A 23,503-nucleotide genomic window follows, 5' to 3' on the forward strand; every position below is an offset into this window, starting at 1 on the left:
AAAATTTAAACAGGACAATTGGATCAAGTGGCTGGCAGATGGGAATAAAATTCTTCAGAGTGGGAGACTAAGGCTTCCTGAGAGTGATGACAATGAAGCTGAGAACTGAGGTAGACAGTACTGTCTCTGTTGATGAGAAAACTATGACTCAAATTAAGAAATTTTCTCAAAACCCCACAGATCTGTAACAAAGCCAAGATTGGGCTTTCACCTGTCAGATTCCAGTCTAAGTCCTTGGTGAGGCATTTAATGTGTTGTGCTAAGAGGTGGCACAATGGCACATAGGGGGGGAAATCGCCTGCCCATTTGTAAGTTGGAGATAATAATATCTATCTCAGAGAAGTGATAAGTGAATTCAAGATAATGTAAGTAAATAAAGCTCTATGCAGGCATGAGACTTGGCCCATGCACAGCAAATGTTTCTGCACTGCCATTATTGTCAGCAGCATGGATAGCTGTATATTAATTTTCCCTCCAAGACTAAGAACTCCCATAGGGTAAAGAAGAGGTCACACTCACTTTTATCCCCATAGTACCAGAATACTAGGTGTTCAGCATAAATTGGCTACACTGAATTGATCAACATGCATGCCTCCCCACAAACTTCCATCAACTGCTCCATAACCATGGCAACCAAAGCTTGTATGCTAAATCTTTGACATTTCTCCTAAAACTAGCACGCTTTAGTTTTTAGATTCATAGATTCACTGCTGATTTTAATCAACATCCCTGTTATCACTTGATTATATAATTTACCTTGATTAGCCCAGGGATAGTATTCTGTTTTCTGATAGTTCAGTCTCCCTGCTCTTTCTCAGTCTCTTTAAGCCCATTGCTTTTGGGCATTTCATGATTCACTAAAATCTAAAACAGATGGCAGGCAGGGGACAAGACAAGAAGTGATCTTCAAATCCATCCATTTGTGAGGAGGTCTAGTAAAAAGGTTTTATGAAGGGATGAACTAGCTTTAAGTGGATAAAAACAGAGGTCCAAACCCGCTGGGAATTTATGTTGTCTATGTGTGCTGCAGGCAATTACTACAGATGAGTGGAAATAGGGCAGTCATGTAAATTATTCCTTATAAAATAATGGTATAATTTGAAAAATTCAGTAAAATATGCAACCATAGTTAACGCTCCCATAACTGCATCATCCTTTCTGTGAAATAAAGATTCAGCTTTTGAAAACATGTTTGTTTATGTGAGAATAAAGCATATTAATTTGTTCAATAAACTATACAAATAACTAAGACCAGACTGACAAATGTTTTCTATTTCTTCAATTGATAGCTCTACATTACTTTTCACTTTATCCTTATATTCCCTTAACTCCCCATTATATCTACTAAAGAATTTCTCAAGTCTTGGGATAAAAGTTATATAATTATGTTATTCTGTGATTTGAATTTGTTCCAGAGTTTGGGTCAACAAATTAAAAAAATGATTTAAACAAGGACTAGCCGAACCCAAATCATGACTTCATTTGATCTAAAGCAAAGTCAGTGCTCTGTTTGAGAACTTGGCATCAAATAAAAAGCTAAGAAAACTCCAATATCCATATCTGGCTGGCCTATCATTAAATGACTGATTTTGCTCATTCTACAGCCCTTTTTATGACATGGTTTATTCAAACTTTGACTCCTATAGTATAAAATAGACGTGTTATGAGAAATCATATTGTAAAAATTCTTCCTTACGAACATTAGTGTTCCTGTTAAAATGCATTGAAATGTTTCCAGTAGCTTCCAGGACATTTATGCCAATCAATCCTCTCCTTCAGTGACATGCTATAAATAAGTAACTGTAGAGGAGATTCAAGTAACAGTTCTTTGGTACTCCAAAGCAACAGAAACACACAATTACTCGTGCTATTAAGATCTCAACCAAAATGACAGTGTATTTGCATTACTTGTCAACACCTACTCTCTACCAAGAAACCTGATTTACAAGAACATGAGTTGAGAAGTGAACAACAGAACCACAGTAATCACCATACTTGATCAAATGAAATGCAACAGAAGGTTGTAATTCATCCTATGCCTAAGAAGAAAGACACCCTACTTGCCATAACTAAACAACAGAGTAAGTGATGCAATGGTAGAAGGAAGACTCTGGGTAAAAGAGAATATTAGTAATAAAACTAGTAAAAATAGGTTCTATGTTAATGATACTCATAGAATATTGAGAAACAGACACAAATCTGATAATTATAGAATATTATAATTTTTTTTTTCCAAATGACTTCTCATCTATTCTACCACTTGAATCTCAGAGGAAACAAACCTTCCAGAACTGTGTTGTTAGTCTTATCATCACCATTTGAAAGATAGGGAATGTGAGCCCTTGGGTAGGTTATAAAAACTGCCCAGTTCAGCAAACTGATATAAAGGAATTATGCTGGCTATCAACCTAGAGCTTCTTACTTTATAAGAATGGAAACAAGAATTGGGAAACAGCACTATTTACAATAACCAATTTATGGAAGCAACCTAAGTGTCCAAGAACAGATGAATGGATTGCCGTGTGTGTGTGTGTGTGTGTGTGTGTGTGTGTATACACAAGGGAATACTACTTAGCTACAAAACAAAAAAACGTACTCTTACCATTTGCAATAAATTTGTGGAGCTGGATGGTTTCATGCATATCAGGAATATAGAGAAATAAAACAAAGGTCAGACAACATCAAACCAAAATCAAAGTCAGAAATCTGATCACGAGCACAAGAGGGGAAGGAGGAGGGTACAGGAAAGAGAGGGGAAGAATGGCCTGTGATGGAGGACATGACGGCCTTGTTTTGGGTGTGGTATGGTAACAATAACCTGAAGAGGTGGCAGGCTATATTTCTAATTTCTGAATCATATACAGTATGTTACACCAATGTTACCTTAACGAAAAATCATAAAAAGATAAATAACCAAACAAATACATTGTGGCATGGACTCCATAGTGGCCCTATTGGCTCCAGCTTATCTGAAAAACTTAGGAAGCCCTAAGCCAGACCTCCAGGTTAGTGCAGAGCCCACCTGATATCCTACAGGATTAGGGGTAGTTTCTGGATCAAAATTAGATTTCAGGACCAGAGTAGCATTCAGAGTACATGTCCTCTGCATTTCCTGTTGCCCAGGTGGACTCTCTGTATTAACCAGCAGCTCATAAATGGTAGTGTAAATCTTTACAATGCCCAGGAGCAGAAAAGAATTCAAAATTAAGCACAGTAAGAGCAACACACATTGGAAACAGCTCATCAGTGTAGTTTTTAAAAGACAATTAAATTTCACAAAAGGGAGAAACAAAAATCTCTTTTCATTACCCAATAGTTCCAGTTCCAAATAATCCTTGTGAACAAATTTGGACCAGTGAAAAGATGCAGAGGTAAATCCTCTCTTTCCATGAATAGCCAAAGACACACACAGTCAGCTGCTGTCTGAACTAAATTTGCACTATGTCATGGAGAGATCAGGCAGAGGAAGTTTCTGTCATCTGTTTACTAAAGTGCAGATGAAAGCAAATAGGGAACTTGAAGTACACATATTAAGTGTGTCTGACATGGGCAGAGAGGCTGTTCTGGCAGCTAAAAATACTGTGTAGGTGGATAGACTCAGGGGGCACCCCAAGGCTCTGCTCTGAAGACTGAGATTTATTACATGCTTTGGAAATTCTCAACTAGAAGTGCATGATCTAATCTTCATTATAAGTATCTGTCATACAGTAAAACAAACATCCCTCCCTACTTATAAATATCTTACATACCGACGCAGACAGATGGAGCAATATTAAGAAAACAAGCCCTGAAAAGCCTTCCTGTCATGAAATATAGACAGTTCCAATCATCAATCCAACCCCCCCACCCCAGAAACAAAGAAGCAGGGGGAAAGCTGACAATTAGGCCCAGCAAGCTTAATGTGATATTGAGCAGAGATCACTAGAAGCAAGATGTCCAAAGAAACTCTGAACAAAAAATAGGTAAATTTTTAAAATACTTTAATCACCTGAGGAAGAGACTGTTAATAGATTTAAATCAAACAAGGCACAAAATGGGAAAGATGTTTGGTTTAAATGGGGGATTAAAAGAAGTGTGTAAAGAGGAAAAGGAGGATAAAGACACAAATACTGTGTTTCTTTTTAAATTGTTCATGTTTACTTTCAAGTTTTAACATCTCCCAAATACAGAGAAGCACAGAAAACAACAGATTGTATGGTCCCACCTGCAAAATCAAACAAATTGACATTTTTCTGTGTCACTTCATAACTTTTTTTTATAGCTTGTGCCATGAGTGTTGTGACTTATAATAACTTCAGGTGTGTGTGTCTTGAGTGGGGGGAAGAACAGTGCAAGGTCACTGCAAGGTATAGCTTTGTGCATGTCCCTCTGTGCAAATGTGTGAGAATCTCTCTATAACAGATACCAAGAAAAAAGAAGAACTGGTTCTTAGGGTACATATATCCACAACTTTATTAGGTGTTTTCAAATAGATTTTGAAAGTAGTTTTACCAATTTACACTCCCACTAACCACAAATTAGGTCCTTCTCTCAGCATCATTGCCAATATTTGACATTATCAATTTTATTACTCTTGACCAACATGATGTGCCTGATAGGGTATTTCATTGTTGCTTAGAATTTCATTTCACTAAAAACCAGTGAGGTTAAAATCCTTTCTATATGTTTATTTAAAAGGTCTGGCTTCATTCACAGCAACGTGGATGGAGCTAGAAGGAATTATGCTCAGTGAAATAAGCCAGAAGGAAAAAGAAAAATATCAGATGGTTTTACTTATGGCAGGAATATAGGGGAACCAAATAAGAACTCAGTGTAAAAAAAAAATAATAACAGTACAAAACACAACAAAGCAAAAACAGACAATTATAAACCAGAGACATCCTGCAGGGGAGGAGGGAGAGGGATCAGAGAGTGGGAGGGACGAGCACAGGGGACTGAGGTGATGGTGCACCGGTGCATTAGTGAAGGAGATTCTACAGGGACTACACCTGAGGGGGTTGGGGGAAGCAGATATTGTTTAAAAATGAACAATGATGTAAAAAATAAAAAATAAATAAATATGAACAATGAAAAAAATAAAATCAAAGGTCTGGCTTCTTCATTTGAAAACTGTCTGCATATATGTGAATTTAAAAATGTCTTCACTCATTTTTAAAATCAGTTTTTAGTCTTTTTCTTCTCTTTTTGTTTTTTAATGGGGTAGCATTAGTTTACAATATCATATATGATTTAAAGGAATCAAGAAGATGTAGTATATAAACAATGGAATATTATACAGCTATCAAAAAAGAAACTCATGCCATTTGCAGCAACATGGATGGAATTTGAAGGAAAAATGCTAATTAAAAGGAGTTGGAAGGAGAAAGATAAATACCAGATGGTGTCATTAATATGTGGAACATAAAGTAACTAAAATAATATATAAAGAGAAGCTGGAAAACTAAGCCTTGATAGCTGACCATAGAACTGATGCACCAAGGAGTGGATAGGTGGGGAGGAGTATGAACAAAGAGGGAAAGAAGCACAATGGTGGTGGAATATGGGTGAGTTGGTGGTGGGTACATGATGATTGTGATACCAGATGTGGGTTATTCCGTTAATATTACCTCAATTAAAAAATAAATAAATTTCATTTTTAATTGAGTTTTAAAATATTATTTAATTAAACTTTTCAAGGAAAAGTCAAGTTACACCATCACCTAAAAACAGCAGAGATGAATCAATGTCTACCCCAAGTCACCATAGGAGGTAAGTTTAGGTTTACCCTTGTTATGCAACCTTCCCATATAAATTATCCTATAGAACTGGATTTTTCTTTACTTCAGTTTTCTAGGTCTTTGGCCTTATAAACTCCTACCATCAAACAACTGTATTCAGCCATCATTCTGTTAGTATTTAACCTGTCCATCCAAATATAACATGGATGTATAAGAAAGACTAGTACACTTTGTTGTGCTATATCCCAAAGTATTCAATTTACAGGTCCAAATCTCAAAACTCTAATTCTTGAAATTAAGCAAGATCCTTCAAAGTCTTTAAAATGAAGATAAAGAAAAAAATGAAAATAACAAAGGTGTTTTTATCTGTTTTTATTTTAGTTATTAGATGACTAAGTACTGGATATTGAGTTAATTTTTAAAATAAGGTATATATGGAAAACATTATATCAGAGATTTTTATATTTTCTGATTTAATCCTTAAAATAATACTATTAGGTAAATATCATCATCCTCATTTCCTAGTTGAAACGCCTGAGATTTTGAGATGTAACTTGACTGAAGTCACACAGCTAGTAACTGATAGAATCAGGATTCAGAAACAGTTCAGATTCCATTTTCCATATACTTGCTGGCTCTCTCAGTAGTTACAATCCTTGGTAAACAAAATGAAAGCTATTCTTCGTTACACTTAGTACTTATGACCTAATACTCAAGATGCAAGGACAAAATTCTTGTAAATATAAAGTAGGCAAGAAGAATAAAGTTGGAGAACTAACACTACCTTATTTATTTATTTATTTATTTATTTATTTTGTGGGACCCTCGGCGGCGGCCAGGGAACGAACCAGCGCTACAGAGGCTGCAGGAAGCCTCGCAGCCCAGCGCTCAACCACTGCGCCGCCAGGAGAGGCCTCTAACACCACCTTATTTTAAAAGATTCACCATACATGATACAGTAATCAAGGCCATTTTGGCAAAGGTGCAACAACACACATATGTGGACAACATATATGATTTTCCAAAAAGCTACAAAGGCAATTCACGACTTGTCAACAAACGGTGTAGAACAATTGAATACTTGCATGAGTGCTCATTACCACTTTATTTGTAATAACCAAAAATTGGAAACAATTCAATTATTCCAGCAAGAGATAAATTGGTAAACTACAGTATTTCCATATAATGGAAAACTAGTAAGCAAATAAGAGGAATAAATTATTGCTATTGTCACCACATATGTTGAGTGAAAGAAGTCAAGCAAAGAAAAGTATACACTGTATAAATGCATTTACATAAAATTCTAGGAAATCTAAACTAATGTACAGTGACAAAGAGCAGAACTGTGGTTGCCTGAGCAGGCTGGGGGAGAGATCAGAAGAGATAGGAGGAAAGAATTACAAAGAGACAATAGGAAGCGAGTGTATTTGAGGACAATGTATTTGCTCATTATCCCAATTGTAGCCATAATTCATGGGTACAGACATATGTCAAAACTGCAAATTGTACAGTTTAAATATGTCTTGTTTCTTGTATGTTGATTATACTCAACAACTTTTTAAAAATGCATAAACAGACATTTTTAAGAGTTAAAAAGTACTGTTGGCAGCAAGATAAATTCAACTGACAGGAAAAAAGCAATGGCAAAATCTAATAAAACAATAATTAGTACATTTTGGGGGGAATTCATGCCTTGCTCATGTGAAGACACAAAAGCGAAGTTTTTGCCAAAGAATAGATGTTGCAATGAAATACCAACTAATACCCATGACAGTGGTCAAAATCAAAAAGACCAAAAACAAATGGTGGCAAGGATGTGGAGGAAAAGGAACCTTGCACACTGTTGAAGAGAATGTAAACTACTGCAACCTCCATGGAAAACAGTATACAGGTTTCTCAAAATATTAAAAATAGATTTGCCCTATGATCTAGCAATTCCTAGGTGGAACAGATGCACTTCTGTGTTCATTGCAACACCAGTTACAATAACCAACTTAGGGAAACAACCTAACTGCCCAAAGACAGATAGATGAGTGGATATAGATGATGTGGTCTACACATACAATGAAATACTACTCAGCTATTAAAAAAAAAGGGGGGGGGTAAACTCTTACCATTTGCAACAACATGAATGGAAACAGCAGGGGATTATGCTAAGCAAAATAAGTCAGAAGGAGAAGAAAGACAAATATTGGATGATTTCACTCATGTGTGGAATATGAAGAAACAAAACTGCAGTACTGAGGCTACCAGAAGGGGAGGTTTGGTGTTAGGTAGCAAAGAAGGAGGGGGTCCAATGGACTATAGTGGAGGATACCCGGTGCGCTGGTGGTGGGCTTGGTACGGTATGGAAACATGTATCTGAAGAGATGTGAATCTTATCCCTATTCACATACAGTATTATAAACCAATATAGCTCCATAAAAATGATGCAATTTTTAATACATGGAGTGTTGGATGAAAAATCTTTTAAAAAATAAGCCTAAACAGGATTTATCTTCAGAATCTCTTAGGACATTTTTGTTTCCTAAACAATATCTTTAACAAATGCATACTGAGTAAGGATATAAGAAATAAACCTAGACAACTAAGTACAAATAGAAAGATGAATATTTCTGTCTAACCTGTGGGACCACCACAACATGTCAGCACTAGATACCACTAGACTCTCACTACTACGATGCCCAGATACCCAAATGACAGAGGCCACTATAGAGTAGTCTTTACCTGGGAAAACTATCTGTGAGATGATATCTGGCCAGAAACGATTCCTGAGAGTCAGTGGAAACAGAACATGAAAAGGGTTCTAGTCCTCCACTGCTACAGAATGGAAAACTGGTCAAGGTGCCTGTGTTTGCTGCCACTGAAATAGCAATTATTACCCGCCCACTGCAAAACAATCATCAGGAATTTCTGATGACAACCAAAGCAGGTCTTCATAGCCCCACCTCTTCTTGCATCCTAAAAGCTAATTAACTTCACAGTTGCTCTGTGCAGCCACCTAAGCATTTAATTTAATGCATTTGTTAACTAGCTTTTCTTAACAGTAATTTTTTTTAAAGATTTTTTTGTTTAGGGCCTCCCTGGTGGCGCAGCGGTTGAGCGCTGGTTTGTAAAGCTGCCCACAGCCTGTGCAGTGCAGTTGGATCCACGGCCACCGGGTGTGGGTCCCACATGGCGTACAGACCTTTCCTGGCGCCTGCTGCTCCCCTCAGCAGTGTACTTTGTCAGTCTGCCTGTTCTTCTCCCCACTCTATCTCTGGTGAATCCTCTCACCCCTCACGCCTCTGGCCTAGACCCCAGTTCTTGTATGCATAAATAAATCTTTTTTTAAAAATAGTGTAAAACTGATTTTTTTTTCCACTGAACTACAGAAATAACAAGATAACAAAAAAAAAAACAGGAGGTTCAATCAGAGGATGGTCTGAGGACTAGCTCTTGGCTAGCCTAGACTTCAGGTTTTCATGTCACGGGCAATCTAACTTTATGATGGCATAAATCCAGGCTTATCTCACTAGTACAGAAAACTTCTGTTTCCTACACATGAGGAAATTTAGCATGATCTTATGGCTTGAAGGGGCTGCTCCTTCATTACCCACCCGCCCTATAGTCATTGATGCACTTCTTGCTCAGTCTTGAAATCCCCCAGAAGACCCCTTAGTGATAACTATTAGTGATCTGCCTGACAAGATGGATTAGCCCACAGTGCGTTCTGGTATGAGATACTGTCTTACCTATAATCCCTAAGTCAGTGATATTCTTATATCACTTCCCAGCTTCACTAAAAAGATGATATGCTTAGGTTTTAAATATAAATGTCCTAACATGATTTCTCTTCCCATCCTAAATGTGACACTAGATAAAACAAGAGTTCTATGACCTTGGCCTACTTCTTAAGTGCCATTTTTTTCCCTAAGAATCTGTATTTCCTCCTGCAATCAACCTGATCAGCTTCTTCTATTTTTTTCCTCACCAAAGCAAAGACCACTGGTGGTGGTGGTATGTTCAAAAGGCAAGTTTCAGATGTCTGGAAATGCAGAAGTGTGATGTGTTAATGACTCAGCACAAAACAATTCCCTCTTGAGAAAAGATAGAGACATTTTACAAAACATAAAGACATTTTAATGTCACAAAGGGAGGCCCTTATTTGGGGTTTTTTACTCACCTCGGTGAGTCTTTTCACACTTAACTTTCCTCTGAAACCTCTTGTGGTTCTCCTTGTCCCCTCTACTTTACAGTCTTCTATTGTGACACCATCATCATACATGACTGCCTACCATTGATTTTCCTGCCTTTCACTAACCAGGCTATGGGCTGAGAGTAAAAGTAGTCTGTATCAACCTAGCACCACATCTGCATACAGTAGGTGTTTAATATAGGTATGTATCTTGGAGGAATAATGTCTTGATTTATCTTAAACTCTTTATCGAAACCTAAACTCCAGTAAGAAAGACTCTGTATGAGAGTTGCCTGGGGGTTTCTGTTGTAAGACAGAAAACTGGGTATCTATGCGGGGTTAGGGATGCCAGTGAGTCTAACTGGAGTGGGTGCTATAATTGTTTATGACTTTCACCTACCTCTAAGCTTGACTGAAAGTAGCATTCCCCTCAGTCTGTCACAGGTAGAGCTTGACCTTGTTTCAAAGCTGTCTGACCATCTCAGAACCCCTAACCCTTAAGAATTCCTATAGAATTTGTTGATCTCAATTAGGGGGTTGGTTTTGCATCTGATTTATCTAGTGGAGGAGAAAAACGGGCTTTCTAAGAAGGTTCTAACGAGGTACTATGAGGTTCAACTAGCATTCCTTATCAGTAAGGTTCATCTGTGCCCCTTCCAATGCCTACTGCCTGCTGTGGAGTTCTAGTTTCTGGGAAACTTGACCTCAGTAAGACCTAGAGAGGGACATTAATGTCTCTAGTCAATTCACAAATGCCAGTTCCTTGGAGCCTAGTGGCTTGCGGAACTGGGAAACGAACACTAAATATTTTTTTAATGTGGAACATTTATTTAGTTTTCTCTGGCTAGCCCAAGCCTGTATACAAAATTATTAGTCTCCCATTAAAATGAAACTACTGGTGTGGAATATTTCCAGACATAGGAAACCCAGATGTTGGAACAGCGTCATAGATAAAGTAAAAGGTGCAAGTTGGTAATCTTCAGTAACAGGCCAGAGCAGGCCCAGCGCAGGGAGGGGAGCTGGTGAGGGAGAACCCAAACGCTGTTTTTTAAAAGGGAAAGGTTGAAGAGATTATGGCAGGGGAGTGGTTCCATTAAAATGTCTTATAAAGGGTAAGAAAAAGCAGAGTCACAGCGGCATCCAACTTGTATCAATCCTTAAAGATTTCCCAGAAGAATGGTTTTTCGGGGTGGGAGGAGAAACAGGTATACTGGGGGAGCCACGACCCCAGGTCATCTAGTTAGGACCAAAGTTCTTGTGTAAATTCTATTCAAGAGTGGAAAACTATTTCATTTCCAGTCTTGCTGGGTGGGAACTTTCTACATTCCTCAGGTTACTGTGATTTGGTCTAGACCTCCAATGACCTACCTGCTGCACAGCAGGGCCCCTCTGGACAGCAGAAGGCCACGGGGGCGGAGGGGGGGTGGGTAGAGGCTGCTGAAGTGGACTGGTGGGAAAGGCAGCTGTTGTGATCCTGAAATTCCCAGGGGACCTGATACAGGAAGTCCTTTCCCTCTGAAGCATTTGGTGTGTGTTGGGGTGAGAGGGTGACGACACAGTGCTGGGTCACGCACTTACCTCTGCCTCAGAGCACCTCTCAGGAGAACTCTTCCCTCCCCAAGGCTCTTAAATGCAACAAAGAAGGGCAGGCTTTGAGGCCACCCTGAGCATGTGTGGGGATGAAGCCCCACCTCCTCCAGCTGTGAGACTGCGTGCGACCCATTTACTGAGGGAGGGTGATGCCCAACCTGTGACTACATTCTCACACCTGCCACTGCTCATTACCTGCAGCCCTCCCCTGACTCCTACACATTTCACCACCAACCCCTGTCAAGGGACCTCTCCAGACCTCTTAACCGGAATATCCTTCCTCTTCCTCATTTTCTTCAACCCTAAGATATCTGACTTATTAATATATATTAGAAGTCCCAAACCTCAACTTCCTCCAGGCCTTCCCAGCAACACCTTCCCAACAATATCTTTTCTCTTCCTCTGTGGCTCCTGGCCTTTGCATTTAGTTGATTCTGCCTTGGATTTTGGCCATTTCCAAGGATGGTAGTACGACCTAGTGGGGTTTGGAGACTAAAGGACCAGGTTCAAATTCTGACTCTCCTCCAAGAGCCATGTGACTTTGAGCAAGTTAGTGGACCTTCCTCTGAGTCCCCATTTCTTTGTAAAATAAAATTTCTCTGTAAAGTAGGGGTAATAATAGTGTCTACCTTCTGGGGATTTGTGCAATGGAATAATGATACTTTGTAATAAAGCCCTAGGCATAGTACCTAGTATACAGTTAGCACTCAGCAAATATTGCCAATATTATTTAGTGTATGTTTTTACTCTTTCCCCAGCATGCCTATTCTGGCTGGCTGACAGGAAAAGGGAAGGGAGAAGATGGAGTGGGAACAGAGGTGGGGAAGGATAAAGAGGTGTCCCACCCAGTTTCACCTAAATTCCAGAGTAATCAAGATGGCACCATCCAACATGGGGAGGGGAAGTATGTCCCAGGGCCAGATGAACCTCCCTCTAGTACGTCCCGTGACTGGTAATGCACAGTATCAAATAAATGAAGCCGAAATTTGCTCAGCATTGTGGGAGGTGTCACCTGACAGAGAAGCTGCCCAGACAAGCCTTTCATCTTTGGTGAACAGAATCTAATCTCTGCTACAGTCACTTGTAATTACTGGGGTAACAGATAGGTGGAGTGAGCACAGACCACAGTGAGAGGTTACGCAGTGCATCTCATTTCCTGTGGGTAAGCACCTGTGAGCAACTAGGAATAAAGACTCTGAACAGGAAATCAAATATAGAATGCTAGAGAATCTCAGAAAATGCAGTTCAAAGACAATGAACCAAATAGCCAACTTCTCGAGTTTCCCCAGTAGTACCCAACATAAAATACAATGCATGTAAGCATTACTGGACAGAGATGGTGCTTGAGAATATATAGTACTAGGAGCCATTCACCAGAAAACTTAACTAATGAAAGAAATGTTTAATAGTAAGTATGAGTATCTATTTATATATGACAATTTTTAAACTAGGACTTATTTTAGATAATACACTTTAAATGACATAGTGATGAAATCAATGTTTTGACTGGTTTTATGAACAGAAGGGTTTTCTAAGAATTTTTACAATAGGTTTGGGGAGAAGAGTTTGAAACAAAGATGACCGTGTTCTTGTCCTTCATACTTTAGTAGAAGCACTAAACATGTTCATAAGTTTTAATCTACATCTGTTTTATATTTTATATGAGATTCAAAAATTGTACCCAAAATCTGCCCAGAAATCTGTTTGGCCAGACAAAGGTTTTCTTTTGTTTTTTCTTTTTAATCTGAATTGGAAATTTTTTATTGGGACACAAATACTCTGAGACACATATGCTGACAGCCCATCCACACACACCAAACACCCCACCACCTTCTTTACACCTTTCCTGCTGGACTCTGAAAGCTTTTAAGTTAGTAACTGGGATCTGTACATTCTTAAGTTTGCTCATGTCTTTGGTCAAAAGTAATACAATTTGGACCAAATTAATTGCACTCCAAAAAAAAAAAGACATACTTTGAGGCATATATAATCCCTCAGACTTTTGTAGGTCTGTAGATTTTTGAGAGTCAGGCATCATGATAGATTTCAGGGCTAAGGATGCTTGTTCTGCAAAGGCTTACGGTATTGAAATGGCAAAGGCACAAGATGAAAGTGAGGAATATTGAAAAGAGGATGTTACATAATTGGAATATTTCCAGAGAATTAGGATTTGCTTATTGAAGACAAAACAAATTCTTTAGAAAGAAACAGCCTTAAGATGGAGAAGGATCAACAGCACTGATTGCATTCTTTAAACATGCCAGGCCCTGATCTAAGTATTTTCTGTGGATTACACTGAGGGATAGAAACTATGAGTATGCCCATTTTACAGATGGGGAAGTAACTTTACATTACTACAGCTTGCAGGCAGTGGAGTTTCATCTAGAACCAGAGCTCACATTCTTGGCTACAATTCTCTGCTGCATCCCAAGAATAATCTACCACTAGGCTGTACTGGTTTCTTTTAGAACCAAATGTCCTTTACAAACCCAAATTTTTATGCTTGTTCAAGATTCATTGAACCAATTCTTGTCTGATATTTAGTATCATGAATGATATTACTTTGTCCAAGAATAAAAGTTTAACATGTATAAAATTATAAGTCTAGTTTTTAAGTTAATGGAAATTAATAAATTTGGAATTTGGGTTTATAAATCAGCCTTTTGTGAGTTTAGAAAATGTGACTCAATTCCCCAAACTCCAATCACTCTTGCACTGAGTTGAGAATGATCAAGTTTCTCTAGGTGATTTGTATTCACATTAAAGTTTAAAAAGTATTAAGGTATGTTGTAAGACATATCTTCAGGAAGTGCTGCACCAGCAAACAGCTTTTTGGGCATGTACAAAATCATTTATTTATTTAACTAAGCACTCATAAATTTCATTTTCATACCACTATATTATCATTTTTTGATAGTCTATAAGATGCACACAAAAATCTACACTGAAAGTTTTTTTAACAGAAGTATTAATTCCAATGCCCCCAATGGATTATCTTGCATACTTCCTGGGATGCCTATACCCTCTTTTTGAAATCTAGTGCCTTATAGCAGGTATCTTATCTCAGAGTTGGACCATCCAACTCAGACTAGTTGCTTTCAGTCACCATAGACTGCCCAAAAACCATATCAAAAATAATTTCTATATTTAAAAGCATTGCTACTTCATGGACAAAGCTCACCAGAATGGATCAAATATGGGTCTGGAGAAATCTGTGCCCAGGTGATGTTTTTAAATAATTCAAACTTGTCCTTTACATGTCCAAGTTTATGCACATCCTCTTGTTGTCTGATAAGCATGAACTATACTTGGTTGCTTCATCTCTCAGGGCTGAGGAAGTGGAAGAGACTAGAAAAGAACTTGTTTACCATATGACGGGCTAGCAGCCAAAGTGAGAACATCTTTGTCATCTGGTTTAATGTAAAACATGCAGCTCTTCCCTTTTATCAGGCTATTCTTCTGTAATAGTTATATTATCCCCAAGGTAGCCTGCTGAACACAGCAATCTCTTATCTGGCATTCTATTAAACAGAACACAAATTCAGCAATCTGTCCCATATAATTTAGATCTTTGCAATGATGACTTGCCTTTGGAGTCTGAGCCTCCATGTCATAAGTTCAACTACCCCAGGCACCTTGCTGTGAGGAAGACTGGGCCACGTGGAGAGGCCACATTGGAGGTGTTAGGGCTGACAGCCAGCATCAACTGCCAGACACAAGAGTGAAGACATCTCCAGATGATCCCAGCCCCCATCTGTCAAGTTCCCCCAGCCAATGAGTCTTTCCAGCTGAGCCCAGACAGCATGGAAAAGAGAAAAGATATTCCTGATGCCTGATCTGAATTCCTAGCCACAAAATCCAGCAGCATAATAAAATGACTGTTTACACCACTAAACTGTGGGGTGGTTTCTTACACAGCAAAAGTAACAGTCTCTGGGAGGTTATGTAGTGCTCTCTGAATTATTAGAGAAAGACAACATTATATTTACTGTTGAATGACCTTATTTGTTTTCTAATTCAAAGCAGGCAGCCATCGCTATACAATATAAAGGGCATCTCTCTAACATGAATATTCATTAAACCCATATTTACTAGGCCATTTCCTTTGTGTATCAGCTAACAGGCACTTGCTATCTTTGTAGAATAATGATGACCATGGTCAAGTCACTGTTTCTGAAAAGTAATTACTTAGTTCTGTCTCCTCTGAGAAATGAACTGACTCCTCTTCTTCCTCCAATCTTCCCCCTTCTCCTCCTGGCTCAAGCCAGGAACCCAGGAGTCACTCTTGGCACCTCCATCTTCCTTACCCCTCACACTTAATCCATCATCAAATCCTGCATGAAGTACCTCCATGATGACCCGGAAGCAATCCATTGCCTTCCACCTCCATCAGATACAGTGTGAGTGGTGCCCCTAGAGCTGATAAGCGTATAGCAGCCTCACTACAGCTTCTGCCCTACCCCAGGCACATGGTTTCTGCCCTGACCCCAGTCGTGGGCTGCCTACAAGTCTCACAGCTTCTACTCTTCACCAGGTCCTCCCCGGTGGTGCAGGCAGTTAAGTGCAATGCTGTAAAGCTGTCCACAGCCTCTGCAGTGGCAGTTCGATCCCCGCCAGCCTTGGAGCAACCCACATGGTGAGGCAGACCTCTCTGTCTCACCCGCTGCTCCCCTCAGCAGTGTGTTTCGTCAGTCTGCCTGTTCTGTTCCCCACTCTGTCTCTGGTAAATCTTCTAACTCTCCCGCACATCTGGCCTGTATCCCGGCTCTTGTAGAAATAAAATAAATCTTAAAAAAAAAATAAAATAAAATAAAAATATTCAGCAAAACCTTTTGTATTTAGAATGAAACCCAAATTCCTCACTCAGCTCTGCTAACTTGGCTCTCCCTTGTCTCCTCCCCAACTTCCTTGCTTTTCACTTTCTTGCTGCCATACTGCCCTTCTTCAATTCCCATAACTGTCCACTCTCTCCCCTCACTCCTCGGGGCCTTTGCTCATGTCTGTATCAAGACTGAAGCATTAGCCCATCTTTTCATGCCCTCTCCCCACGCCCACTTCTCATAGCAGTTTTGGCTTAAATGCCAACGCCACCTCAAAGCCACCTTTCTTGGTCATTTTTTATTCAATATCACAGCACACTGTTGTCTTCCTTCAAAGTAGTCTTCTCAATTTATATACCTATTGACTCATTTCCCTTACCTGTTTGCTGCCTGTCTTTCTGCTACACTGTAAACTCCTGAATACAAGGACTAGGCTTACGTCTACCACCAAGGCATCCCCAAACCCTGGCATAGAGCAGGTTCAATGAATATATGTTAAATGAGTATGTTAGCTTGTATACTGCATAGCAGTGTGCCTGTGGTACCACACCTATCCTCAAGAACTTCTGTTTTCTTTCTAGCTCAACCAAGGTTCTCAAGTGTGTTCCCCGACCAATAGTATCAGCATTTTGTAGGAACTCATTAGAAATACAGATTCTCATGGATTTGACAGAGGCCCACCCAGACCTCCCAAACCAGATACTCGGGATGAAGCCCAGCAATATATATTTTAAAAAGTCCACCAGGATTCTAATGCACACACAAGTTCAAGAAACATTGGCATAGACTATTACAGAGACTCTCATTCTACAAAAGTAAGTTCAAAAGTAAATGAAGGCATAAATATATTCCACTGGTTCTGAGAGATGATTCCAGATATAGGGTCAATATATATATACATATATATTGTTTAGAGATTTATTTATTTATATATACAAGAGCTGGGGTACAGGCCAGAGGCACAGGGGGTGGGGGTGGGGGTGAATGGACTAACCAGAGACAGAGTGGGGAACAGAATAGGCAGACTGACCAAAGTACACTGCTGAGGGAAGCAGCGGGCGAGTTAGGAGAGGTCTGCTGCGTCATATGGGCAGCTCCTGGGCAGGCCAGGAATCAAACTCGTGCTGCAGTGGCTGAGGACAGCTTCATAGGTTGCATCTTAATCCTTGCACCACCAGGGAGGCCCATGGGTCAAAATATATTTTTAAGGGGTGGGGGAGTAGGGTGGAAGGCATTCAAAGTCAAGTGAGTTTGAAAAACATTGTGTTCAAAAAACTTAAATATATTTCTTTACAGCAGGAATCCTCAGAGACTTTGATATGGCAATATGCATTGTAAATCACTAAAACTCAAGGATATATACAGAAGTACTTCCCAACTTTATTTTAGCCACAAAACCACCTTTTTCCCCTTCTAAAAAACCTTGTCAGGTTTTTTCCTGGATGCTAAGAAACATACTTTAGGAAATGTATTCTTCCCCAGACAGAATCATTCTAACACCACTCCAGTTTATTTTGCCTACAGGGATATTAATAATAGCTGAATCACTGGGAACAGCTGCCTTAAGCTTTGTGTGTCTTTATCTCTTTTGCTATTTCCAAGATTTAAAAATAAATTCTTAATATTAAGAACATCTTCATATATATGAATATCTTTTTTAATGTCAGTAAAAAGAAATGTGATCTTTTTTAAAGTCTGAAATGCTTATAAAGGCAAATATGGAAGAAGAAAAAATGGTGACAATGTCAAGTTGAATTGGTAACAGAAGCAGTTTAGGCTCTTGTCCTGTGCTAGAGCAGGCAACATAAGTTTCACTATTAAAACTGAAAGATAAAAGTCCTCTAATGAGCATTAGAGAAACAGTTTTGAGGCTGAGCTCTGGGAGAGCCTTGGTTTTCTTCCATAAGCAAGGGAGGAAATTCTCTGATGAGGAAATTGAAAACTGCACAGGTGACAGAAAAATTATTGGCCCAGCTGACAATCAGTAACCTTGAAAAAGCTGAGCCAGCTTGGAAATAGGAAGTTAAAATATTCATGCCAAACATCCACTGTTTACTTAATCAGGGCTAATGATTAGTTTCTTAATGATATTTTACAAGCTCAGTTGAACACAGAAAACATTTGCTCTTTTAAAAGCAAATAGGTCTGTTTGTATTGTAATCAGATCTGTGGAGAACACAAAACCCCCAGTGCTCAGGAGTACAGAGGCAGTTCTGTTTGGGAACTTCCAAACTTTCTACAAATATGAAGGTGGTCAAATTATGATGGCAGAGGGACAATGGTGACCAACAAGTTGACTGTGAGCATTTGCACCATATGTGTTGGTTCTGAAAGTGCAGAATTTAATTCCGTAGGGCTTGACATAAATTTTGGGCCTTTGTGCTAGACACAGGCACTCTTAAATAGAGGCACAGATGACTAAGGAAACAAACATATCAGTGGTGATCCCAGAATGTGTTTGGTAGAGCTTGTGTGTGGCAGGTCAATGAAGTTACTTTTGCATTTTAGGCTTATATGTGAAATTCAATACGATGGGTGGAGGGAAGGATGAATAGGCAGAGAAGTAGAGGATAAAGGATTTTTGAGGCAGTGAAACTATTCTGTGTGATACTATAGTGGTGGATACATGGCATGTACAACACCCAAAGTGAACTCAAACTATAGACTTTGGGTGAAAATGATGTGTCATTGCAGGTTCAAGGATTGTAACAAGCAGACCCATCTGGTGAAAGATTCTGATAGTGGAGGAGATTGTGTGCGGGGTGGGGGGGGGCAGAAGACATATGGAAATCTCTGGACCTTGTCTCCACTTTGCTGTAAACCTAAAATTACTCTGAAAATAAAGCATGTGTTTTCTAAAAATGTTTTTAGTCATACTTTACATAAGATTGAGATAACATCATTTGCCCAAATCAAAACTTACTATTATTATCATTTCTATTATTATTATTATTATGATCATCATCATCATCTTGGAGATGGAAGTTGATAAAAATGTTGTATGGACTTAAAAGTTCTCCCACCAGCCCACCCTCATACCTTCGCATGCACTGCTGACACTGTCACCGAGGCTAGTAATCCATTGCTCTATGAATCCTAGCTACACAGGGAGTGGCCAGGGACAAAACACTTTTACATCTGTGACAGCACTGGCCATTTCCTTGAAAAACATGGTAAAACAACTGTGTCAGTCACCTGATTATGTGATATAGGAGGACAGGAACCCTGTCCTATTCATTTTATAGTCCCAGACCCTGGCACAGTGCTAGGAACATAGTAAATGCTCAATAAATGTCTATCAATTGAATAGAAGTGAAACAGCCTGAGTTAGTTAATTTAGTGGCCACATGTGTTTTAAATATTCACATTTAATAGGGTTGAGGAAATATACTAATCAAATTTAGGAAATGCAGTTAACAAGGTTTGCTTCAAAATTGCTAAATACCTAATTAAAACTTGACTATATCTCTAGAAAAAAGAGATTCGTAGTACAGCCCTGAAGGACTTTTATGGTCAAAATGCAAAACGAGGTCAATTATGTGATCTTCTAAAACAGTTTCACATTTAACCAAGGACTACTGAGTTATTATTCAGAATTATGAATGGTAAAATCTTCTTTTCTTCTTCAATTACACCTACAATTATATCTACAAAATCTACAAAGTATAGGCCTGAAGTCTAATTGTCATGTTATAGCAAAAACATACTTCCCTGATATTTAGAGCCATGTCAAAAGCCAAGAATTTTGAATATTACTTTAGGACAACTCAATATATTTCTTTTCTAGTCCTTCCTCTTTGAGAGAAAATCCACTAAAGGTTTTCTGATATGGAGAACTATATAGTGACTTACAATTTATTTCTGATACATACAGGATAATATGATTTATCTCTTAAAAGATCTTATTTTCTTTTCCAGCTTTACTGAGGTACAGATGACAAATAACATGTCCAATATGATTTTTACATGTCTGTGTATGTGTATTTTCACATAGTGAAAAAATTTTCCCAACAAATTCATTGACATATCTGTCACCTCACATATTTACTTCTTTTTAAGTTTCTACATATAAGTGATACCATGCAGAATTTGTCCATCTCTGTCTGATTTCAGTTAACTTTCATCTATGCTGTCGCAAATGACAGATTTCCTTCTCCTTTAAGACCAAATAATATTGCAATAATAGTCCATTGCATAGACAATCATTTGTCATTCGATGACACTTCAGTCAATAAGAGGCTACATATACAGTCGTGGTCTCAACAGGTTATTCCTTATAGCCTAGGTGTGTGACAAACCTCACGCAAACCATGTAGGTTTGTGTAATTACACTCCCAATATTGACAGGATGAAACTGTCTAACAATGCTTTTCTCAGAATGCACCTCTGTTGTTAACCAACCCATGCCTGTCTATATACCACACATGCTGTATCCATTCATCCATCCAAAAACACTTTGTTTCCATACCTTGGCTACTGTGAATAATGCTGTTATAAACATGGGAGTGCATTTATCTCTCTGAGATAATGATTTCCTTTGGATAAATACCCTGCAGTGAGACTGCTAGATCATATGGCAGTTCTATTTTTAATTTTTTTTGAGAACCTATATATACTGTTTTCCATAGTGGCCATACCAGTTGATATTCTTGCCAACAGTACACAAAGATTGCCTTTTCTTCACATCCTCTCCAGCATATCTCTTATCTTTTTGATAATATCCCTTCTCACAGGTATGTGGTTATAACTCATTGTGGTTTTTATTTGCATTTCCATAATGACTGGTGATGTTGACCAACTTTTCATAAACCAGTTGCCCATTTGTAAGTCCTCTTTGAGGGAATTCTATTACTAAGAAATCACAATTCCTTGAAAAGGAGAATTTTATAATTAAATATACTAAATGGTACAGAGTAAAATTCACTCTTTAAAAATACCACCTAAAATAATTTATTTTCACAAAGAATATAATACTTATTAACCATGCTTACTTGCACCTCCTTCTAACTTATTTTTTCCATTTGTACACTTGGCTAAGTGTAGGGTAAAGAAAATGTCAGGCTTTTCTGCCCTCTCGCCATCAGGATAGATGACGGATCCTTGCAGTCCTGAATGCATGCCTGATGGCGGGCACCTGGAGTAGGGTGTGGGCATAGGTAGATGGGATTCACCTGGGCTGAGACTGGGCTTTTAAGGGCGGCGTCACGGGGATGCCAGAAAAAGCTGAGAAAGAAGCCGAAGCAGTAGAAGCCGAAAGAGAAGCCGAGAGAAAAGCAGAGAACACTGGAGAGCCCAGATAGAGTGAAGACTTGCTGGGGGCTGGGAGACCTGCCAGCCTCCTGGCCCCCCAGCACCCCTGCCTGCCATATACCTGGTGAACCCCAATAAAAGACCTGCAAAAACCCACTAAGGACTCTGATTCCTCCTTTACCTGGTCTGCATGGGATCAGAAAGCCTGCACTGGTCCAGTTCCTGCCCTAACACTGTTTTTACATTTTTTAATTGTGGTAAAATTTGCATAATATAAAATTTACCAATTTAGACCTTTATCTAACCATTTTCTAAGATTGGTACAATTGCTATCACAAGTCAGATGCATAGTCCCTAACAGATGATATAGAGTGAAGCTTAAAAGGCTCTCGTCAAGAATGGTCCCACTGTGATATCCTATGAGAATATTGTAGGAATATGAAACATACGGAGTAAATGCCCATGTATCCACTTACATAAATCTCGACATATAATGTTTGAGCATGAGAAAAATCAGGTTATAGAGAATATAAACCGTTTGCATATGTTTTTAAAGATACACAACACCAGGCCTCCCTGGTGGCGCAGGGGATTGAGCACCGCACTGTGGGGCAGTCCGCACCCTCTGCAGCGTGGGTCGAGCCCTGGCTGTCTGGGGAACAACCCACATGGCGAGGCGGACCTCTCCTGGCTCGCCCGCTGCTCTCCTCAGCAGTGAATTTCAGTAGATCCACCTGGTCTGCTCCCCACTCTGTCTCTGGTGGATTCTCTCACCCCCCCACGTCTCTGGCATGTACCACAGCTCTTGTATGCATAAACTAATGAATCTTTAAAAAAAAAAACACACCACCTATTGTTTTGGCAAATATGTATACACATGCTCACACAAAGAGGCTTTAAGATATAAATAAAATTAAAGGCTAGAGGCAAGGAAGAAGTTGATGGGTTGGGAAGGTTTAAAAAAGGCTCTCTGTTCATCTGTTCCTAGTTTGTGCCAGGTGAGGGTAATTCAATGAGAACAAAGCCACATCCAGGCTGTTCTGCTAGTAGGGGAAGAGAGAGAAGACAAGCAAATGAATACACTGTATATGTCAGGCATGAAAATTACTAGCAAGAAGAGGCTAGAGACAATGGATGGGGTTATTTTATAAATGAAGATCAGGGACTGAGGCCCAGATAAGGTATTTATGCAAAGACATGAATAAAATAAATATGACAAAGTGTTAACTTTTGCTCCATCTCAGTGATAGACTCATGTTTGTTTTGTGAATGTTTGAAAATTCTCATAATAAAATGTTACTTTAACAAAAGAAAGCCACTACCATCAATTCTTGAAAGATTAGGAGAAAGGACATCAGGATCTCCAGATCCATTCCAAATGGGATATCTGGAGTCTGTGACTGCGGATCCTATTTCTGAGGGGGAATGTACATTTTGGGGTCCCCTAAGAAACAGCCAGCATGAACAATGCTGTATGACCATTAGGTTATACACGCTTGCTTATCTGCCTATTTCCATTCATTCATCCATCCATCCATCAATCTACATATCTTTGCTTTGCCAGAGACAACATGCCTATTCAAACACAGAGTGTTCTCTATTTAAAAAGAAAGGGGAGAAGATGAAAAGTCAATCTAGCACATGTGTATTAAATAGGGGAAAAGGTGAGGACACAGGGTGCACTGATGACAAAAGACAGGACCTCTGTGAGCTGGAGGGAAAACACACACAGTGTGTTTACTAGTGAGCTAAAGAGCTGCCATTTGTTACAGGCTCCAAGGTCACACTTCTCCCTGCCCCCAAAGAAGGAATATGATATCTTAGAGAAATCCTATTCCCATGTGCTCTGCAAGGGAGGAGGGGGGTTCATAGCTGCATGAATCCCTCAGTTTTTTTTTTAATAACATAAAATGATCAAGAAAATATGTGGAGTATATTAAGTGTCAACT

General features: G+C 39.1%; 1 protein-coding gene across 7 annotated transcripts in view; it reads right to left on the bottom strand.

Annotated features, from left to right (window-relative positions):
- The window catches only part of ANKRD44 (ankyrin repeat domain 44), a 279,387-nt gene that overhangs the window by 132,040 nt on the left and 123,844 nt on the right, over window positions 1-23,503 (bottom strand). The window lies entirely within an intron of this gene.

This window comes from Talpa occidentalis, unplaced genomic scaffold, assembly GCF_014898055.3.
Source record: "Talpa occidentalis isolate TD23 unplaced genomic scaffold, MPIMG_talOcc4v2.1 talOcc4.3, whole genome shotgun sequence".
Classification (NCBI taxonomy): domain Eukaryota; kingdom Metazoa; phylum Chordata; class Mammalia; order Eulipotyphla; family Talpidae; genus Talpa; species Talpa occidentalis.